Source organism: Aulonocara sp. 'chitande type north' Nkhata Bay, linkage group LG17 (genome assembly GCF_057382095.1).
Source record: "Aulonocara sp. 'chitande type north' Nkhata Bay isolate Kocher_YH1m ecotype deep benthic linkage group LG17, A_spYH_male_GT1.1, whole genome shotgun sequence".
In the NCBI taxonomy this organism is placed as follows: Eukaryota; Metazoa; Chordata; class Actinopteri; order Cichliformes; family Cichlidae; genus Aulonocara; species Aulonocara sp. 'chitande type north' Nkhata Bay.
Window position 1 is genome coordinate 4,250,853 of NC_141360.1, and position 22,861 is coordinate 4,273,713.

The window sequence follows — 22,861 nt, forward strand, 5'->3', positions numbered from 1 at the left end:
AGCCGTTTGAGCTAAGATTTTAAAATTATTCACATAATGAAAACCTATACTTTGTTTCAGGCGAGTTTCCCATTCAAATGCATGTAACAGTGAGAAACGCATTGTCTTGGCGAAATAAAGCGTTTTTGAACAACTTCATATAAATCGCTGTAACTTTTGATAGAAGACTCAGACAAACATGTTTATGGCTTTATCTTATAGAACTCAATATCCCTGTGCTGGGCAAACAGGTTTTGCAGCCGTTTGAGCTAAGATTTTAAAATTATTCACATAATGAAAACCTATACGTTGTTTCAGGCGAGTTTCCCATTCAAATGCATGTAACAGTGAGAAACACACTGTCTTGGCGAAATAAAGCGTTTTTCAACCACTTCATATAAATCGCTGTAACTTTTGATAGAAGACTCAGACAAACATGTTTATGGCTTTATCTTATAGAACTTAAGGTCCCCGTGCTGGGAAACCAGGTTTTGCAGCTGTTTGAGCTAAGATTTCCAAGTTATACACATAATGAAAACCTATACTTTGTTTCGGTCGAGTTCCCCATTCAAATGCATGTAACAGTGAGAAACGCATTGTCTTGGCGAAATAAAGCGTTTTTGAACAACTTCATATAAATCGCTGTAACTTTTGATAGAAGACTCAGACAAACATGTTTATGGCTTTATCTTATAGAACTCAATATCCCCGTGCTGGGCAAACAGGTTTTGCAGCCGTTTGAGCTAAGATTTTAAAATTATTCACATAATGAAAACCTATACTTTGTTTCAGGCGAGTTTCCCATTCAAATGCATGTAACAGTGAGAAACGCATTGTCTTGGCGAAATAAAGCGTTTTTGAACAACTTCATATAAATCGCTGTAACTTTTGATAGAAGACTCAGACAAACATGTTTATGGCTTTATCTTATAGAACTCAATATCCCCGTGCTGGGCAAACAGGTTTTGCAGCCGTTTGAGCTAAGATTTTAAAATTATTCACATAATGAAAACCTATACGTTGTTTCAGGCGAGTTTCCCATTCAAATGCATGTAACAGTGAGAAACGCATTGTCTTGGCGAAATAAAGCGTTTTTGAACAACTTCATATAAATCGCTGTAACTTTTGATAGAAGACTCAGACAAACATGTTTATGGCTTTATCTTATAGAACTCAATATCCCCGTGCTGGGCAAACAGAACAGGTTTTGCAGCCGTTTGAGCTAAGATTTTAAAATTATTCACATAATGAAAACCTATACTTTGTTTCAGGCGAGTTTCCCATTCAAATGCATGTAACAGTGAGAAACGCATTGTCTTGGCGAAATAAAGCGTTTTTGAACAACTTCATATAAATCGCTGTAACTTTTGATAGAAGACTCAGACAAACATGTTTATGGCTTTATCTTATAGAACTCAATATCCCCGTGCTGGGCAAACAGGTTTTGCAGCCGTTTGAGCTAAGATTTTAAAATTATTCACATAATGAAAACCTATACTTTGTTTCAGGCGAGTTTCCCATTCAAATGCATGTAACAGTGAGAAACGCATTGTCTTGGCGAAATAAAGCGTTTTTGAACAACTTCATATAAATCGCTGTAACTTTTGATAGAAGACTCAGACAAACATGTTTATGGCTTTATCTTATAGAACTCAATATCCCTGTGCTGGGCAAACAGGTTTTGCAGCCGTTTGAGCTAAGATTTTAAAATTATTCACATAATGAAAACCTATACTTTGTTTCAGGCGAGTTTCCCATTCAAATGCATGTAACAGTGAGAAACGCATTGTCTTGGCGAAATAAAGCGTTTTTGAACAACTTCATATAAATCGCTGTAACTTTTGATAGAAGACTCAGACAAACATGTTTATGGCTTTATCTTATAGAACTCAATATCCCCGTGCTGGGCAAACAGGTTTTGCAGCCGTTTGAGCTAAGATTTTAAAATTATTCACATAATGAAAACCTATACGTTGTTTCAGGCGAGTTTCCCATTCAAATGCATGTAACAGTGAGAAACGCATTGTCTTGGCGAAATAAAGCGTTTTTGAACAACTTCATATAAATCGCTGTAACTTTTGATAGAAGACTCAGACAAACATGTTTATGGCTTTATCTTATAGAACTCAATATCCCCGTGCTGGGCAAACAGAACAGGTTTTGCAGCCGTTTGAGCTAAGATTTTAAAATTATTCACATAATGAAAACCTATACTTTGTTTCAGGCGAGTTTCCCATTCAAATGCATGTAACAGTGAGAAACGCATTGTCTTGGCGAAATAAAGCGTTTTTGAACAACTTCATATAAATCGCTGTAACTTTTGATAGAAGACTCAGACAAACATGTTTATGGCTTTATCTTATAGAACTCAATATCCCCGTGCTGGGCAAACAGGTTTTGCAGCCGTTTGAGCTAAGATTTTAAAATTATTCACATAATGAAAACCTATACGTTGTTTCAGGCGAGTTTCCCATTCAAATGCATGTAACAGTGAGAAACGCATTGTCTTGGCGAAATAAAGCGTTTTTGAACAACTTCATATAAATCGCTGTAACTTTTGATAGAAGACTCAGACAAACATGTTTATGGCTTTATCGTATAGAACTCAATATCCCCGTGCTGGGCAAACAGGTTTTGCAGCCGTTTGAGCTAAGATTTTAAAATTATTCACATAATGAAAACCTATACTTTGTTTCAGGCGAGTTTCCCATTCAAATGCATGTAACAGTGAGAAACGCATTGTCTTGGCGAAATAAAGCGTTTTTGAACAACTTCATATAAATCGCTGTAACTTTTGATAGAAGACTCAGACAAACATGTTTATGGCTTTATCTTATAGAACTCAATATCCCCGTGCTGGGCAAACAGGTTTTGCAGCCGTTTGAGCTAAGATTTTAAAATTATTCACATAATGAAAACCTATACGTTGTTTCAGGCGAGTTTCCCATTCAAATGCATGTAACAGTGAGAAACGCATTGTCTTGGCGAAATAAAGCGTTTTTGAACAACTTCATATAAATCGCTGTAACTTTTGATAGAAGACTCAGACAAACATGTTTATGGCTTTATCTTATAGAACTCAATATCCCCGTGCTGGGCAAACAGGTTTTGCAGCCGTTTGAGCTAAGATTTTAAAATTATTCACATAATGAAAACCTATACTTTGTTTCAGGCGAGTTTCCCATTCAAATGCATGTAACAGTGAGAAACGCATTGTCTTGGCGAAATAAAGCGTTTTTGAACAACTTCATATAAATCGCTGTAACTTTTGATAGAAGACTCAGACAAACATGTTTATGGCTTTATCTTATAGAACTCAATATCCCCGTGCTGGGCAAACAGGTTTTGCAGCCGTTTGAGCTAAGATTTTAAAATTATTCACATAATGAAAACCTATACGTTGTTTCAGGCGAGTTTCCCATTCAAATGCATGTAACAGTGAGAAACGCATTGTCTTGGCGAAATAAAGCGTTTTTGAACAACTTCATATAAATCGCTGTAACTTTTGATAGAAGACTCAGACAAACATGTTTATGGCTTTATCTTATAGAACTCAATATCCCCGTGCTGGGCAAACAGGTTTTGCAGCCGTTTGAGCTAAGATTTTAAAATTATTCACATAATGAAAACCTATACGTTGTTTCAGGCGAGTTTCCCATTCAAATGCATGTAACAGTGAGAAACGCATTGTCTTGGCGAAATAAAGCGTTTTTGAACAACTTCATATAAATCGCTGTAACTTTTGATAGAAGACTCAGACAAACATGTTTATGGCTTTATCTTATAGAACTCAATATCCCCGTGCTGGGCAAACAGGTTTTGCAGCCGTTTGAGCTAAGATTTTAAAATTATTCACATAATGAAAACCTATACGTTGTTTCAGGCGAGTTTCCCATTCAAATGCATGTAACAGTGAGAAACGCATTGTCTTGGCGAAATAAAGCGTTTTTGAACAACTTCATATAAATCGCTGTAACTTTTGATAGAAGACTCAGACAAACATGTTTATGGCTTTATCGTATAGAACTCAATATCCCCGTGCTGGGCAAACAGGTTTTGCAGCCGTTTGAGCTAAGATTTTAAAATTATTCACATAATGAAAACCTATACTTTGTTTCAGGCGAGTTTCCCATTCAAATGCATGTAACAGTGAGAAACGCATTGTCTTGGCGAAATAAAGCGTTTTTGAACAACTTCATATAAATCGCTGTAACTTTTGATAGAAGACTCAGACAAACATGTTTATGGCTTTATCTTATAGAACTCAATATCCCCGTGCTGGGCAAACAGGTTTTGCAGCCGTTTGAGCTAAGATTTTAAAATTATTCACATAATGAAAACCTATACGTTGTTTCAGGCGAGTTTCCCATTCAAATGCATGTAACAGTGAGAAACGCATTGTCTTGGCGAAATAAAGCGTTTTTGAACAACTTCATATAAATCGCTGTAACTTTTGATAGAAGACTCAGACAAACATGTTTATGGCTTTATCTTATAGAACTCAATATCCCCGTGCTGGGCAAACAGGTTTTGCAGCCGTTTGAGCTAAGATTTTAAAATTATTCACATAATGAAAACCTATACTTTGTTTCAGGCGAGTTTCCCATTCAAATGCATGTAACAGTGAGAAACGCATTGTCTTGGCGAAATAAAGCGTTTTTGAACAACTTCATATAAATCGCTGTAACTTTTGATAGAAGACTCAGACAAACATGTTTATGGCTTTATCTTATAGAACTCAATATCCCCGTGCTGGGCAAACAGAACAGGTTTTGCAGCCGTTTGAGCTAAGATTTTAAAATTATTCACATAATGAAAACCTATACGTTGTTTCAGGCGAGTTTCCCATTCAAATGCATGTAACAGTGAGAAACGCATTGTCTTGGCGAAATAAAGCGTTTTTGAACAACTTCATATAAATCGCTGTAACTTTTGATAGAAGACTCAGACAAACATGTTTATGGCTTTATCTTATAGAACTCAATATCCCCGTGCTGGGCAAACAGGTTTTGCAGCCGTTTGAGCTAAGATTTTAAAATTATTCACATAATGAAAACCTATACTTTGTTTCAGGCGAGTTTCCCATTCAAATGCATGTAACAGTGAGAAACGCATTGTCTTGGCGAAATAAAGCGTTTTTGAACAACTTCATATAAATCGCTGTAACTTTTGATAGAAGACTCAGACAAACATGTTTATGGCTTTATCTTATAGAACTCAATATCCCCGTGCTGGGCAAACAGGTTTTGCAGCCGTTTGAGCTAAGATTTTAAAATTATTCACATAATGAAAACCTATACGTTGTTTCAGGCGAGTTTCCCATTCAAATGCATGTAACAGTGAGAAACGCATTGTCTTGGCGAAATAAAGCGTTTTTGAACAACTTCATATAAATCGCTGTAACTTTTGATAGAAGACTCAGACAAACATGTTTATGGCTTTATCTTATAGAACTCAATATCCCCGTGCTGGGCAAACAGAACAGGTTTTGCAGCCGTTTGAGCTAAGATTTTAAAATTATTCACATAATGAAAACCTATACTTTGTTTCAGGCGAGTTTCCCATTCAAATGCATGTAACAGTGAGAAACGCATTGTCTTGGCGAAATAAAGCGTTTTTGAACAACTTCATATAAATCGCTGTAACTTTTGATAGAAGACTCAGACAAACATGTTTATGGCTTTATCTTATAGAACTCAATATCCCCGTGCTGGGCAAACAGGTTTTGCAGCCGTTTGAGCTAAGATTTTAAAATTATTCACATAATGAAAACCTATACGTTGTTTCAGGCGAGTTTCCCATTCAAATGCATGTAACAGTGAGAAACGCATTGTCTTGGCGAAATAAAGCGTTTTTGAACAACTTCATATAAATCGCTGTAACTTTTGATAGAAGACTCAGACAAACATGTTTATGGCTTTATCTTATAGAACTCAATATCCCCGTGCTGGGCAAACAGAACAGGTTTTGCAGCCGTTTGAGCTAAGATTTTAAAATTATTCACATAATGAAAACCTATACTTTGTTTCAGGCGAGTTTCCCATTCAAATGCATGTAACAGTGAGAAACGCATTGTCTTGGCGAAATAAAGCGTTTTTGAACAACTTCATATAAATCGCTGTAACTTTTGATAGAAGACTCAGACAAACATGTTTATGGCTTTATCTTATAGAACTCAATATCCCCGTGCTGGGCAAACAGGTTTTGCAGCCGTTTGAGCTAAGATTTTAAAATTATTCACATAATGAAAACCTATACTTTGTTTCAGGCGAGTTTCCCATTCAAATGCATGTAACAGTGAGAAACGCATTGTCTTGGCGAAATAAAGCGTTTTTGAACAACTTCATATAAATCGCTGTAACTTTTGATAGAAGACTCAGACAAACATGTTTATGGCTTTATCTTATAGAACTCAATATCCCTGTGCTGGGCAAACAGGTTTTGCAGCCGTTTGAGCTAAGATTTTAAAATTATTCACATAATGAAAACCTATACTTTGTTTCAGGCGAGTTTCCCATTCAAATGCATGTAACAGTGAGAAACACACTGTCTTGGCGAAATAAAGCGTTTTTGAACAACTTCATATAAATCGCTGTAACTTTTGATAGAAGACTCAGACAAACATGTTTATGGCTTTATCTTATAGAACTCAATATCCCCGTGCTGGGCAAACAGAACAGGTTTTGCAGCCGTTTGAGCTAAGATTTTAAAATTATTCACATAATGAAAACCTATACTTTGTTTCAGGCGAGTTTCCCATTCAAATGCATGTAACAGTGAGAAACGCATTGTCTTGGCGAAATAAAGCGTTTTTGAACAACTTCATATAAATCGCTGTAACTTTTGATAGAAGACTCAGACAAACATGTTTATGGCTTTATCTTATAGAACTCAATATCCCCGTGCTGGGCAAACAGAACAGGTTTTGCAGCCGTTTGAGCTAAGATTTTAAAATTATTCACATAATGAAAACCTATACTTTGTTTCAGGCGAGTTTCCCATTCAAATGCATGTAACAGTGAGAAACGCATTGTCTTGGCGAAATAAAGCGTTTTTGAACAACTTCATATAAATCGCTGTAACTTTTGATAGAAGACTCAGACAAACATGTTTATGGCTTTATCTTATAGAACTCAATATCCCCGTGCTGGGCAAACAGGTTTTGCAGCCGTTTGAGCTAAGATTTTAAAATTATTCACATAATGAAAACCTATACGTTGTTTCAGGCGAGTTTCCCATTCAAATGCATGTAACAGTGAGAAACGCATTGTCTTGGCGAAATAAAGCGTTTTTGAACAACTTCATATAAATCGCTGTAACTTTTGATAGAAGACTCAGACAAACATGTTTATGGCTTTATCTTATAGAACTCAATATCCCCGTGCTGGGCAAACAGAACAGGTTTTGCAGCCGTTTGAGCTAAGATTTTAAAATTATTCACATAATGAAAACCTATACTTTGTTTCAGGCGAGTTTCCCATTCAAATGCATGTAACAGTGAGAAACGCATTGTCTTGGCGAAATAAAGCGTTTTTGAACAACTTCATATAAATCGCTGTAACTTTTGATAGAAGACTCAGACAAACATGTTTATGGCTTTATCTTATAGAACTCAATATCCCCGTGCTGGGCAAACAGGTTTTGCAGCCGTTTGAGCTAAGATTTTAAAATTATTCACATAATGAAAACCTATACGTTGTTTCAGGCGAGTTTCCCATTCAAATGCATGTAACAGTGAGAAACGCATTGTCTTGGCGAAATAAAGCGTTTTTGAACAACTTCATATAAATCGCTGTAACTTTTGATAGAAGACTCAGACAAACATGTTTATGGCTTTATCTTATAGAACTCAATATCCCCGTGCTGGGCAAACAGGTTTTGCAGCCGTTTGAGCTAAGATTTTAAAATTATTCACATAATGAAAACCTATACTTTGTTTCAGGCGAGTTTCCCATTCAAATGCATGTAACAGTGAGAAACGCATTGTCTTGGCGAAATAAAGCGTTTTTGAACAACTTCATATAAATCGCTGTAACTTTTGATAGAAGACTCAGACAAACATGTTTATGGCTTTATCTTATAGAACTCAATATCCCCGTGCTGGGCAAACAGGTTTTGCAGCCGTTTGAGCTAAGATTTTAAAATTATTCACATAATGAAAACCTATACTTTGTTTCAGGCGAGTTTCCCATTCAAATGCATGTAACAGTGAGAAACACACTGTCTTGGCGAAATAAAGCGTTTTTGAACAACTTCATATAAATCGCTGTAACTTTTGATAGAAGACTCAGACAAACATGTTTATGGCTTTATCTTATAGAACTCAATATCCCCGTGCTGGGCAAACAGGTTTTGCAGCCGTTTGAGCTAAGATTTTAAAATTATTCACATAATGAAAACCTATACGTTGTTTCAGGCGAGTTTCCCATTCAAATGCATGTAACAGTGAGAAACGCATTGTCTTGGCGAAATAAAGCGTTTTTGAACAACTTCATATAAATCGCTGTAACTTTTGATAGAAGACTCAGACAAACATGTTTATGGCTTTATCTTATAGAACTCAATATCCCCGTGCTGGGCAAACAGGTTTTGCAGCCGTTTGAGCTAAGATTTTAAAATTATTCACATAATGAAAACCTATACTTTGTTTCAGGCGAGTTTCCCATTCAAATGCATGTAACAGTGAGAAACACACTGTCTTGGCGAAATAAAGCGTTTTTGAACAACTTCATATAAATCGCTGTAACTTTTGATAGAAGACTCAGACAAACATGTTTATGGCTTTATCTTATAGAACTCAATATCCCCGTGCTGGGCAAACAGGTTTTGCAGCCGTTTGAGCTAAGATTTTAAAATTATTCACATAATGAAAACCTATACGTTGTTTCAGGCGAGTTTCCCATTCAAATGCATGTAACAGTGAGAAACGCATTGTCTTGGCGAAATAAAGCGTTTTTGAACAACTTCATATAAATCGCTGTAACTTTTGATAGAAGACTCAGACAAACATGTTTATGGCTTTATCTTATAGAACTCAATATCCCCGTGCTGGGCAAACAGGTTTTGCAGCCGTTTGAGCTAAGATTTTAAAATTATTCACATAATGAAAACCTATACTTTGTTTCAGGCGAGTTTCCCATTCAAATGCATGTAACAGTGAGAAACGCATTGTCTTGGCGAAATAAAGCGTTTTTGAACAACTTCATATAAATCGCTGTAACTTTTGATAGAAGACTCAGACAAACATGTTTATGGCTTTATCTTATAGAACTCAATATCCCCGTGCTGGGCAAACAGGTTTTGCAGCCGTTTGAGCTAAGATTTTAAAATTATTCACATAATGAAAACCTATACTTTGTTTCAGGCGAGTTTCCCATTCAAATGCATGTAACAGTGAGAAACACACTGTCTTGGCGAAATAAAGCGTTTTTGAACAACTTCATATAAATCGCTGTAACTTTTGATAGAAGACTCAGACAAACATGTTTATGGCTTTATCTTATAGAACTCAATATCCCCGTGCTGGGCAAACAGGTTTTGCAGCCGTTTGAGCTAAGATTTTAAAATTATTCACATAATGAAAACCTATACGTTGTTTCAGGCGAGTTTCCCATTCAAATGCATGTAACAGTGAGAAACGCATTGTCTTGGCGAAATAAAGCGTTTTTGAACAACTTCATATAAATCGCTGTAACTTTTGATAGAAGACTCAGACAAACATGTTTATGGCTTTATCTTATAGAACTCAATATCCCCGTGCTGGGCAAACAGGTTTTGCAGCCGTTTGAGCTAAGATTTTAAAATTATTCACATAATGAAAACCTATACTTTGTTTCAGGCGAGTTTCCCATTCAAATGCATGTAACAGTGAGAAACACACTGTCTTGGCGAAATAAAGCGTTTTTGAACAACTTCATATAAATCGCTGTAACTTTTGATAGAAGACTCAGACAAACATGTTTATGGCTTTATCTTATAGAACTCAATATCCCCGTGCTGGGCAAACAGAACAGGTTTTGCAGCCGTTTGAGCTAAGATTTTAAAATTATTCACATAATGAAAACCTATACTTTGTTTCAGGCGAGTTTCCCATTCAAATGCATGTAACAGTGAGAAACGCATTGTCTTGGCGAAATAAAGCGTTTTTGAACAACTTCATATAAATCGCTGTAACTTTTGATAGAAGACTCAGACAAACATGTTTATGGCTTTATCTTATAGAACTCAATATCCCTGTGCTGGGCAAACAGGTTTTGCAGCCGTTTGAGCTAAGATTTTAAAATTATTCACATAATGAAAACCTATACTTTGTTTCAGGCGAGTTTCCCATTCAAATGCATGTAACAGTGAGAAACACACTGTCTTGGCGAAATAAAGCGTTTTTGAACAACTTCATATAAATCGCTGTAACTTTTGATAGAAGACTCAGACAAACATGTTTATGGCTTTATCTTATAGAACTCAATATCCCCGTGCTGGGCAAACAGGTTTTGCAGCCGTTTGAGCTAAGATTTTAAAATTATTCACATAATGAAAACCTATACGTTGTTTCAGGCGAGTTTCCCATTCAAATGCATGTAACAGTGAGAAACGCATTGTCTTGGCGAAATAAAGCGTTTTTGAACAACTTCATATAAATCGCTGTAACTTTTGATAGAAGACTCAGACAAACATGTTTATGGCTTTATCTTATAGAACTCAATATCCCCGTGCTGGGCAAACAGAACAGGTTTTGCAGCCGTTTGAGCTAAGATTTTAAAATTATTCACATAATGAAAACCTATACTTTGTTTCAGGCGAGTTTCCCATTCAAATGCATGTAACAGTGAGAAACGCATTGTCTTGGCGAAATAAAGCGTTTTTGAACAACTTCATATAAATCGCTGTAACTTTTGATAGAAGACTCAGACAAACATGTTTATGGCTTTATCTTATAGAACTCAATATCCCCGTGCTGGGCAAACAGGTTTTGCAGCCGTTTGAGCTAAGATTTTAAAATTATTCACATAATGAAAACCTATACTTTGTTTCAGGCGAGTTTCCCATTCAAATGCATGTAACAGTGAGAAACACACTGTCTTGGCGAAATAAAGCGTTTTTGAACAACTTCATATAAATCGCTGTAACTTTTGATAGAAGACTCAGACAAACATGTTTATGGCTTTATCTTATAGAACTCAATATCCCTGTGCTGGGCAAACAGGTTTTGCAGCCGTTTGAGCTAAGATTTTAAAATTATTCACATAATGAAAACCTATACTTTGTTTCAGGCGAGTTTCCCATTCAAATGCATGTAACAGTGAGAAACACACTGTCTTGGCGAAATAAAGCGTTTTTGAACAACTTCATATAAATCGCTGTAACTTTTGATAGAAGACTCAGACAAACATGTTTATGGCTTTATCTTATAGAACTCAATATCCCCGTGCTGGGCAAACAGAACAGGTTTTGCAGCCGTTTGAGCTAAGATTTTAAAATTATTCACATAATGAAAACCTATACGTTGTTTCAGGCGAGTTTCCCATTCAAATGCATGTAACAGTGAGAAACGCATTGTCTTGGCGAAATAAAGCGTTTTTGAACAACTTCATATAAATCGCTGTAACTTTTGATAGAAGACTCAGACAAACATGTTTATGGCTTTATCTTATAGAACTCAATATCCCCGTGCTGGGCAAACAGGTTTTGCAGCCGTTTGAGCTAAGATTTTAAAATTATTCACATAATGAAAACCTATACTTTGTTTCAGGCGAGTTTCCCATTCAAATGCATGTAACAGTGAGAAACACACTGTCTTGGCGAAATAAAGCGTTTTTGAACAACTTCATATAAATCGCTGTAACTTTTGATAGAAGACTCAGACAAACATGTTTATGGCTTTATCTTATAGAACTCAATATCCCCGTGCTGGGCAAACAGGTTTTGCAGCCGTTTGAGCTAAGATTTTAAAATTATTCACATAATGAAAACCTATACGTTGTTTCAGGCGAGTTTCCCATTCAAATGCATGTAACAGTGAGAAACGCATTGTCTTGGCGAAATAAAGCGTTTTTGAACAACTTCATATAAATCGCTGTAACTTTTGATAGAAGACTCAGACAAACATGTTTATGGCTTTATCTTATAGAACTCAATATCCCCGTGCTGGGCAAACAGGTTTTGCAGCCGTTTGAGCTAAGATTTTAAAATTATTCACATAATGAAAACCTATACTTTGTTTCAGGCGAGTTTCCCATTCAAATGCATGTAACAGTGAGAAACACACTGTCTTGGCGAAATAAAGCGTTTTTGAACAACTTCATATAAATCGCTGTAACTTTTGATAGAAGACTCAGACAAACATGTTTATGGCTTTATCTTATAGAACTCAATATCCCCGTGCTGGGCAAACAGGTTTTGCAGCCGTTTGAGCTAAGATTTTAAAATTATTCACATAATGAAAACCTATACGTTGTTTCAGGCGAGTTTCCCATTCAAATGCATGTAACAGTGAGAAACGCATTGTCTTGGCGAAATAAAGCGTTTTTGAACAACTTCATATAAATCGCTGTAACTTTTGATAGAAGACTCAGACAAACATGTTTATGGCTTTATCTTATAGAACTCAATATCCCCGTGCTGGGCAAACAGGTTTTGCAGCCGTTTGAGCTAAGATTTTAAAATTATTCACATAATGAAAACCTATACTTTGTTTCAGGCGAGTTTCCCATTCAAATGCATGTAACAGTGAGAAACACACTGTCTTGGCGAAATAAAGCGTTTTTGAACAACTTCATATAAATCGCTGTAACTTTTGATAGAAGACTCAGACAAACATGTTTATGGCTTTATCTTATAGAACTCAATATCCCCGTGCTGGGCAAACAGAACAGGTTTTGCAGCCGTTTGAGCTAAGATTTTAAAATTATTCACATAATGAAAACCTATACTTTGTTTCAGGCGAGTTTCCCATTCAAATGCATGTAACAGTGAGAAACGCATTGTCTTGGCGAAATAAAGCGTTTTTGAACAACTTCATATAAATCGCTGTAACTTTTGATAGAAGACTCAGACAAACATGTTTATGGCTTTATCTTATAGAACTCAATATCCCTGTGCTGGGCAAACAGGTTTTGCAGCCGTTTGAGCTAAGATTTTAAAATTATTCACATAATGAAAACCTATACTTTGTTTCAGGCGAGTTTCCCATTCAAATGCATGTAACAGTGAGAAACACACTGTCTTGGCGAAATAAAGCGTTTTTGAACAACTTCATATAAATCGCTGTAACTTTTGATAGAAGACTCAGACAAACATGTTTATGGCTTTATCTTATAGAACTCAATATCCCCGTGCTGGGCAAACAGGTTTTGCAGCCGTTTGAGCTAAGATTTTAAAATTATTCACATAATGAAAACCTATACGTTGTTTCAGGCGAGTTTCCCATTCAAATGCATGTAACAGTGAGAAACGCATTGTCTTGGCGAAATAAAGCGTTTTTGAACAACTTCATATAAATCGCTGTAACTTTTGATAGAAGACTCAGACAAACATGTTTATGGCTTTATCTTATAGAACTCAATATCCCCGTGCTGGGCAAACAGAACAGGTTTTGCAGCCGTTTGAGCTAAGATTTTAAAATTATTCACATAATGAAAACCTATACTTTGTTTCAGGCGAGTTTCCCATTCAAATGCATGTAACAGTGAGAAACGCATTGTCTTGGCGAAATAAAGCGTTTTTGAACAACTTCATATAAATCGCTGTAACTTTTGATAGAAGACTCAGACAAACATGTTTATGGCTTTATCTTATAGAACTCAATATCCCCGTGCTGGGCAAACAGGTTTTGCAGCCGTTTGAGCTAAGATTTTAAAATTATTCACATAATGAAAACCTATACTTTGTTTCAGGCGAGTTTCCCATTCAAATGCATGTAACAGTGAGAAACACACTGTCTTGGCGAAATAAAGCGTTTTTGAACAACTTCATATAAATCGCTGTAACTTTTGATAGAAGACTCAGACAAACATGTTTATGGCTTTATCTTATAGAACTCAATATCCCTGTGCTGGGCAAACAGGTTTTGCAGCCGTTTGAGCTAAGATTTTAAAATTATTCACATAATGAAAACCTATACTTTGTTTCAGGCGAGTTTCCCATTCAAATGCATGTAACAGTGAGAAACACACTGTCTTGGCGAAATAAAGCGTTTTTGAACAACTTCATATAAATCGCTGTAACTTTTGATAGAAGACTCAGACAAACATGTTTATGGCTTTATCTTATAGAACTCAATATCCCCGTGCTGGGCAAACAGAACAGGTTTTGCAGCCGTTTGAGCTAAGATTTTAAAATTATTCACATAATGAAAACCTATACTTTGTTTCAGGCGAGTTTCCCATTCAAATGCATGTAACAGTGAGAAACGCATTGTCTTGGCGAAATAAAGCGTTTTTGAACAACTTCATATAAATAGCTGTAACTTTTGATAGAAGACTCAGACAAACATGTTTATGGCTTTATCTTATAGAACTCAATATCCCCGTGCTGGGCAAACAGAACAGGTTTTGCAGCCGTTTGAGCTAAGATTTTAAAATTATTCACATAATGAAAACCTATACTTTGTTTCAGGCGAGTTTCCCATTCAAATGCATGTAACAGTGAGAAACGCATTGTCTTGGCGAAATAAAGCGTTTTTGAACAACTTCATATAAATCGCTGTAACTTTTGATAGAAGACTCAGACAAACATGTTTATGGCTTTATCTTATAGAACTCAATATCCCCGTGCTGGGCAAACAGGTTTTGCAGCCGTTTGAGCTAAGATTTTAAAATTATTCACATAATGAAAACCTATACTTTGTTTCAGGCGAGTTTCCCATTCAAATGCATGTAACAGTGAGAAACACACTGTCTTGGCGAAATAAAGCGTTTTTGAACAACTTCATATAAATCGCTGTAACTTTTGATAGAAGACTCAGACAAACATGTTTATGGCTTTATCTTATAGAACTCAATATCCCCGTGCTGGGCAAACAGAACAGGTTTTGCAGCCGTTTGAGCTAAGATTTTAAAATTATTCACATAATGAAAACCTATACTTTGTTTCAGGCGAGTTTCCCATTCAAATGCATGTAACAGTGAGAAACGCATTGTCTTGGCGAAATAAAGCGTTTTTGAACAACTTCATATAAATAGCTGTAACTTTTGATAGAAGACTCAGACAAACATGTTTATGGCTTTATCTTATAGAACTCAATATCCCCGTGCTGGGCAAACAGAACAGGTTTTGCAGCCGTTTGAGCTAAGATTTTAAAATTATTCACATAATGAAAACCTATACTTTGTTTCAGGCGAGTTTCCCATTCAAATGCATGTAACAGTGAGAAACGCATTGTCTTGGCGAAATAAAGCGTTTTTGAACAACTTCATATAAATCGCTGTAACTTTTGATAGAAGACTCAGACAAACATGTTTATGGCTTTATCTTATAGAACTCAATATCCCCGTGCTGGGCAAACAGGTTTTGCAGCCGTTTGAGCTAAGATTTTAAAATTATTCACATAATGAAAACCTATACGTTGTTTCAGGCGAGTTTCCCATTCAAATGCATGTAACAGTGAGAAACGCATTGTCTTGGCGAAATAAAGCGTTTTTGAACAACTTCATATAAATCGCTGTAACTTTTGATAGAAGACTCAGACAAACATGTTTATGGCTTTATCTTATAGAACTCAATATCCCCGTGCTGGGCAAACAGAACAGGTTTTGCAGCCGTTTGAGCTAAGATTTTAAAATTATTCACATAATGAAAACCTATACTTTGTTTCAGGCGAGTTTCCCATTCAAATGCATGTAACAGTGAGAAACGCATTGTCTTGGCGAAATAAAGCGTTTTTGAACAACTTCATATAAATCGCTGTAACTTTTGATAGAAGACTCAGACAAACATGTTTATGGCTTTATCTTATAGAACTCAATATCCCCGTGCTGGGCAAACAGGTTTTGCAGCCGTTTGAGCTAAGATTTTAAAATTATTCACATAATGAAAACCTATACGTTGTTTCAGGCGAGTTTCCCATTCAAATGCATGTAACAGTGAGAAACGCATTGTCTTGGCGAAATAAAGCGTTTTTGAACAACTTCATATAAATCGCTGTAACTTTTGATAGAAGACTCAGACAAACATGTTTATGGCTTTATCTTATAGAACTCAATATCCCCGTGCTGGGCAAACAGGTTTTGCAGCCGTTTGAGCTAAGATTTTAAAATTATTCACATAATGAAAACCTATACTTTGTTTCAGGCGAGTTTCCCATTCAAATGCATGTAACAGTGAGAAACGCATTGTCTTGGCGAAATAAAGCGTTTTTGAACAACTTCATATAAATCGCTGTAACTTTTGATAGAAGACTCAGACAAACATGTTTATGGCTTTATCTTATAGAACTCAATATCCCCGTGCTTGGGCAAACAGGTTTTGCAGCCGTTTGAGCTAAGATTTTAAAATTATTCACATAATGAAAACCTATACTTTGTTTCAGGCGAGTTTCCCATTCAAATGCATGTAACAGTGAGAAACGCATTGTCTTGGCGAAATAAAGCGTTTTTGAACAACTTCATATAAATCGCTGTAACTTTTGATAGAAGACTCAGACAAACATGTTTATGGCTTTATCTTATAGAACTCAATATCCCCGTGCTGGGCAAACAGGTTTTGCAGCCGTTTGAGCTAAGATTTTAAAATTATTCACATAATGAAAACCTATACTTTGTTTCAGGCGAGTTTCCCATTCAAATGCATGTAACAGTGAGAAACGCATTGTCTTGGCGAAATAAAGCGTTTTTGAACAACTTCATATAAATCGCTGTAACTTTTGATAGAAGACTCAGACAAACATGTTTATGGCTTTATCTTATAGAACTCAATATCCCCGTGCTGGGCAAACAGGTTTTGCAGCCGTTTGAGCTAAGATTTTAAAATTATTCACATAATGAAAACCTATACTTTGTTTCAGGCGAGTTTCCCATTCAAATGCATGTAACAGTGAGAAACGCATTGTCTTGGCGAAATAAAGCGTTTTTGAACAACTTCATATAAATCGCTGTAACTTTTGATAGAAGACTCAGACAAACATGTTTATGGCTTTATCTTATAGAACTCAATATCCCCGTGCTGGGCAAACAGGTTTTGCAGCCGTTTGAGCTAAGATTTTAAAATTATTCACATAATGAAAACCTATACTTTGTTTCAGGCGAGTTTCCCATTCAAATGCATGTAACAGTGAGAAACACACTGTCTTGGCGAAATAAAGCGTTTTTGAACAACTTCATATAAATCGCTGTAACTTTTGATAGAAGACTCAGACAAACATGTTTATGGCTTTATCTTATAGAACTCAATATCCCCGTGCTGGGCAAACAGGTTTTGCAGCCGTTTGAGCTAAGATTTTAAAATTATTCACATAATGAAAACCTATACGTTGTTTCAGGCGAGTTTCCCATTCAAATGCATGTAACAGTGAGAAACGCATTGTCTTGGCGAAATAAAGCGTTTTTGAACAACTTCATATAAATCGCTGTAACTTTTGATAGAAGACTCAGACAAACATGTTTATGGCTTTATCTTATAGAACTCAATATCCCCGTGCTGGGCAAACAGGTTTTGCAGCCGTTTGAGCTAAGATTTTAAAATTATTCACATAATGAAAACCTATACTTTGTTTCAGGCGAGTTTCCCATTCAAATGCATGTAACAGTGAGAAACGCATTGTCTTGGCGAAATAAAGCGTTTTTGAACAACTTCATATAAATCGCTGTAACTTTTGATAGAAGACTCAGACAAACATGTTTATGGCTTTATCTTATAGAACTCAATATCCCTGTGCTGGGCAAACAGGTTTTGCAGCCATTTGAGCTAAGATTTTAAAATTATTCACATAATGAAAACCTATACTTTGTTTCAGGCGAGTTTCCCATTCAAATGCATGTAACAGTGAGAAACGCATTGTCTTGGCGAAATAAAGCGTTTTTGAACAACTTCATATAAATCGCTGTAACTTTTGATAGAAGACTCAGACAAACATGTTTATGGCTTTATCTTATAGAACTCAATATCCCCGTGCTGGGCAAACAGGTTTTGCAGCCGTTTGAGCTAAGATTTTAAAATTATTCACATAATGAAAATCTATACGTTGTTTCAGGCGAGTTTCCCATTCAAATGCATGTAACAGTGAGAAACGCATTGTCTTGGCGAAATAAAGCGTTTTTGAACAACTTCATATAAATCGCTGTAACTTTTGATAGAAGACTCAGACAAACATGTTTATGGCTTTATCTTATAGAACTCAATATCCCCGTGCTGGGCAAACAGGTTTTGCAGCCATTTGAGCTAAGATTTTAAAATTATTCACATAATGAAAACCTATACTTTGTTTCAGGCGAGTTTCCCATTCAAATGCATGTAACAGTGAGAAACGCATTGTCTTGGCGAAATAAAGCGTTTTTGAACAACTTCATATAAATCGCTGTAACTTTTGATAGAAGACTCAGACAAACATGTTTATGGCTTTATCTTATAGAACTCAATATCCCCGTGCTGGGCAAACAGAACAGGTTTTGCAGCCGTTTGAGCTAAGATTTTAAAATTATTCACATAATGAAAACCTATACGTTGTTTCAGGCGAGTTTCCCATTCAAATGCATGTAACAGTGAGAAACGCATTGTCTTGGCGAAATAAAGCGTTTTTGAACAACTTCATATAAATCGCTGTAACTTTTGATAGAAGACTCAGACAAACATGTTTATGGCTTTATCTTATAGAACTCAATATCCCCGTGCTGGGCAAACAGAACAGGTTTTGCAGCCGTTTGAGCTAAGATTTTAAAATTATTCACATAATGAAAACCTATACTTTGTTTCAGGCGAGTTTCCCATTCAAATGCATGTAACAGTGAGAAACGCATTGTCTTGGCGAAATAAAGCGTTTTTGAACAACTTCATATAAATCGCTGTAACTTTTGATAGAAGACTCAGACAAACATGTTTATGGCTTTATCTTATAGAACTCAATATCCCCGTGCTGGGTAAACAGGTTTTGCAGCCGTTTGAGCTAAGATTTTAAAATTATTCACATAATGAAAACCTATACTTTGTTTCAGGCGAGTTTCCCATTCAAATGCATGTAACAGTGAGAAACGCATTGTCTTGGCGAAATAAAGCGTTTTTGAACAACTTCATATAAATCGCTGTAACTTTTGATAGAAGACTCAGACAAACATGTTTATGGCTTTATCTTATAGAACTCAATATCCCCGTGCTGGGCAAACAGAACAGGTTTTGCAGCCGTTTGAGCTAAGATTTTAAAATTATTCACATAATGAAAACCTATACGTTGTTTCAGGCGAGTTTCCCATTCAAATGCATGTAACAGTGAGAAACGCATTGTCTTGGCGAAATAAAGCGTTTTTGAACAACTTCATATAAATCGCTGTAACTTTTGATAGAAGACTCAGACAAACATGTTTATGGCTTTATCTTATAGAACTCAATATCCCCGTGCTGGGCAAACAGAACAGGTTTTGCAGCCGTTTGAGCTAAGATTTTAAAATTATTCACATAATGAAAACCTATACTTTGTTTCAGGCGAGTTTCCCATTCAAATGCATGTAACAGTGAGAAACGCATTGTCTTGGCGAAATAAAGCGTTTTTGAACAACTTCATATAAATCGCTGTAACTTTTGATAGAAGACTCAGACAAACATGTTTATGGCTTTATCTTATAGAACTCAATATCCCCGTGCTGGGCAAACAGGTTTTGCAGCCGTTTGAGCTAAGATTTTAAAATTATTCACATAATGAAAACCTATACGTTGTTTCAGGCGAGTTTCCCATTCAAATGCATGTAACAGTGAGAAACGCATTGTCTTGGCGAAATAAAGCGTTTTTGAACAACTTCATATAAATCGCTGTAACTTTTGATAGAAGACTCAGACAAACATGTTTATGGCTTTATCTTATAGAACTCAATATCCCCGTGCTGGGCAAACAGGTTTTGCAGCCATTTGAGCTAAGATTTTAAAATTATTCACATAATGAAAACCTATACTTTGTTTCAGGCGAGTTTCCCATTCAAATGCATGTAACAGTGAGAAACGCATTGTCTTGGCGAAATAAAGCGTTTTTGAACAACTTCATATAAATCGCTGTAACTTTTGATAGAAGACTCAGACAAACATGTTTATGGCTTTATCTTATAGAACTCAATATCCCCGTGCTGGGCAAACAGGTTTTGCAGCCGTTTGAGCTAAGATTTTAAAATTATTCACATAATGAAAACCTATACGTTGTTTCAGGCGAGTTTCCCATTCAAATGCATGTAACAGTGAGAAACGCATTGTCTTGGCGAAATAAAGCGTTTTTGAACAACTTCATATAAATCGCTGTAACTTTTGATAGAAGACTCAGACAAACATGTTTATGGCTTTATCTTATAGAACTCAATATCCCCCTGCTGGGTAAACAGGTTTTGCAGCCGTTTGAGCTAAGATTTTAAAATTATTCACATAATGAAAACCTATACGTTGTTTCAGGCGAGTTTCCCATTCAAATGCATGTAACAGTGAGAAACGCATTGTCTTGGCGAAATAAAGCGTTTTTGAACAACTTCATATAAATCGCTGTAACTTTTGATAGAAGACTCAGACAAACATGTTTATGGCTTTATCTTATAGAACTCAATATCCCCGTGCTGGGCAAACAGGTTTTGCAGCCGTTTGAGCTAAGATTTTAAAATTATTCACATAATGAAAACCTGTACTTTGTTTCAGGCGAGTTTCCCATTCAAATGCATGTAACAGTGAGAAACGCATTGTCTTGGCGAAATAAAGCGTTTTTGAACAACTTCATATAAATCGCTGTAACTTTTGATAGAAGACTCAGACAAACATGTTTATGGCTTTATCTTATAGAACTCAATATCCCTGTGCTGGGCAAACAGGTTTTGCAGCCGTTTGAGCTAAGATTTTAAAATTATTCACATAATGAAAACCTATACTTTGTTTCAGGCGAGTTTCCCATTCAAATGCATGTAACAGTGAGAAACACACTGTCTTGGCGAAATAAAGCGTTTTTGAACAACTTCATATAAATCGCTGTAACTTTTGATAGAAGACTCAGACAAACATGTTTATGGCTTTATCTTATAGAACTCAATATCCCTGTGCTGGGCAAACAGGTTTTGCAGCCGTTTGAGCTAAGATTTTAAAATTATTCACATAATGAAAACCTATACTTTGTTTCAGGCGAGTTTCCCATTCAAATGCATGTAACAGTGAGAAACACACTGTCTTGGCGAAATAAAGCGTTTTTGAACAACTTCATATAAATCGCTGTAACTTTTGATAGAAGACTCAGACAAACATGTTTATGGCTTTATCTTATAGAACTCAATATCCCCGTGCTGGGCAAACAGAACAGGTTTTGCAGCCGTTTGAGCTAAGATTTTAAAATTATTCACATAATGAAAACCTATACTTTGTTTCAGGCGAGTTTCCCATTCAAATGCATGTAACAGTGAGAAACGCATTGTCTTGGCGAAATAAAGCGTTTTTGAACAACTTCATATAAATCGCTGTAACTTTTGATAGAAGACTCAGACAAACATGTTTATGGCTTTATCTTATAGAACTCAATATCCCCGTGCTGGGCAAACAGAACAGGTTTTGCAGCCGTTTGAGCTAAGATTTTAAAATTATTCACATAATGAAAACCTATACTTTGTTTCAGGCGAGTTTCCCATTCAAATGCATGTAACAGTGAGAAACGCATTGTCTTGGCGAAATAAAGCGTTTTTGAACAACTTCATATAAATCGCTGTAACTTTTGATAGAAGACTCAGACAAACATGTTTATGGCTTTATCTTATAGAACTCAATATCCCCTTGCTGGGCAAACAGGTTTTGCAGCCGTTTGAGCTAAGATTTTAAAATTATTCACATAATGAAAACCTATACGTTGTTTCAGGCGAGTTTCCCATTCAAATGCATGTAACAGTGAGAAACGCATTGTCTTGGCGAAATAAAGCGTTTTTGAACAACTTCATATAAATCGCTGTAACTTTTGATAGAAGACTCAGACAAACATGTTTATGGCTTTATCTTATAGAACTCAATATCCCCGTGCTGGGCAAACAGGTTTTGCAGCCGTTTGAGCTAAGATTTTAAAATTATTCACATAATGAAAACCTATACTTTGTTTCAGGCGAGTTTCCCATTCAAATGCATGTAACAGTGAGAAACGCATTGTCTTGGCGAAATAAAGCGTTTTTGAACAACTTCATATAAATCGCTGTAACTTTTGATAGAAGACTCAGACAAACATGTTTATGGCTTTATCTTATAGAACTCAATATCCCCGTGCTGGGCAAACAGGTTTTGCAGCCGTTTGAGCTAAGATTTTAAAATTATTCACATAATGAAAACCTATACGTTGTTTCAGGCGAGTTTCCCATTCAAATGCATGTAACAGTGAGAAACGCATTGTCTTGGCGAAATAAAGCGTTTTTGAACAACTTCATATAAATCGCTGTAACTTTTGATAGAAGACTCAGACAAACATGTTTATGGCTTTATCTTATAGAACTCAATATCCCCGTGCTGGGCAAACAGAACAGGTTTTGCAGCCGTTTGAGCTAAGATTTTAAAATTATTCACATAATGAAAACCTATACTTTGTTTCAGGCGAGTTTCCCATTCAAATGCATGTAACAGTGAGAAACGCATTGTCTTGGCGAAATAAAGCGTTTTTGAACAACTTCATATAAATCGCTGTAACTTTTGATAGAAGACTCAGACAAACATGTTTATGGCTTTATCTTATAGAACTCAATATCCCCGTGCT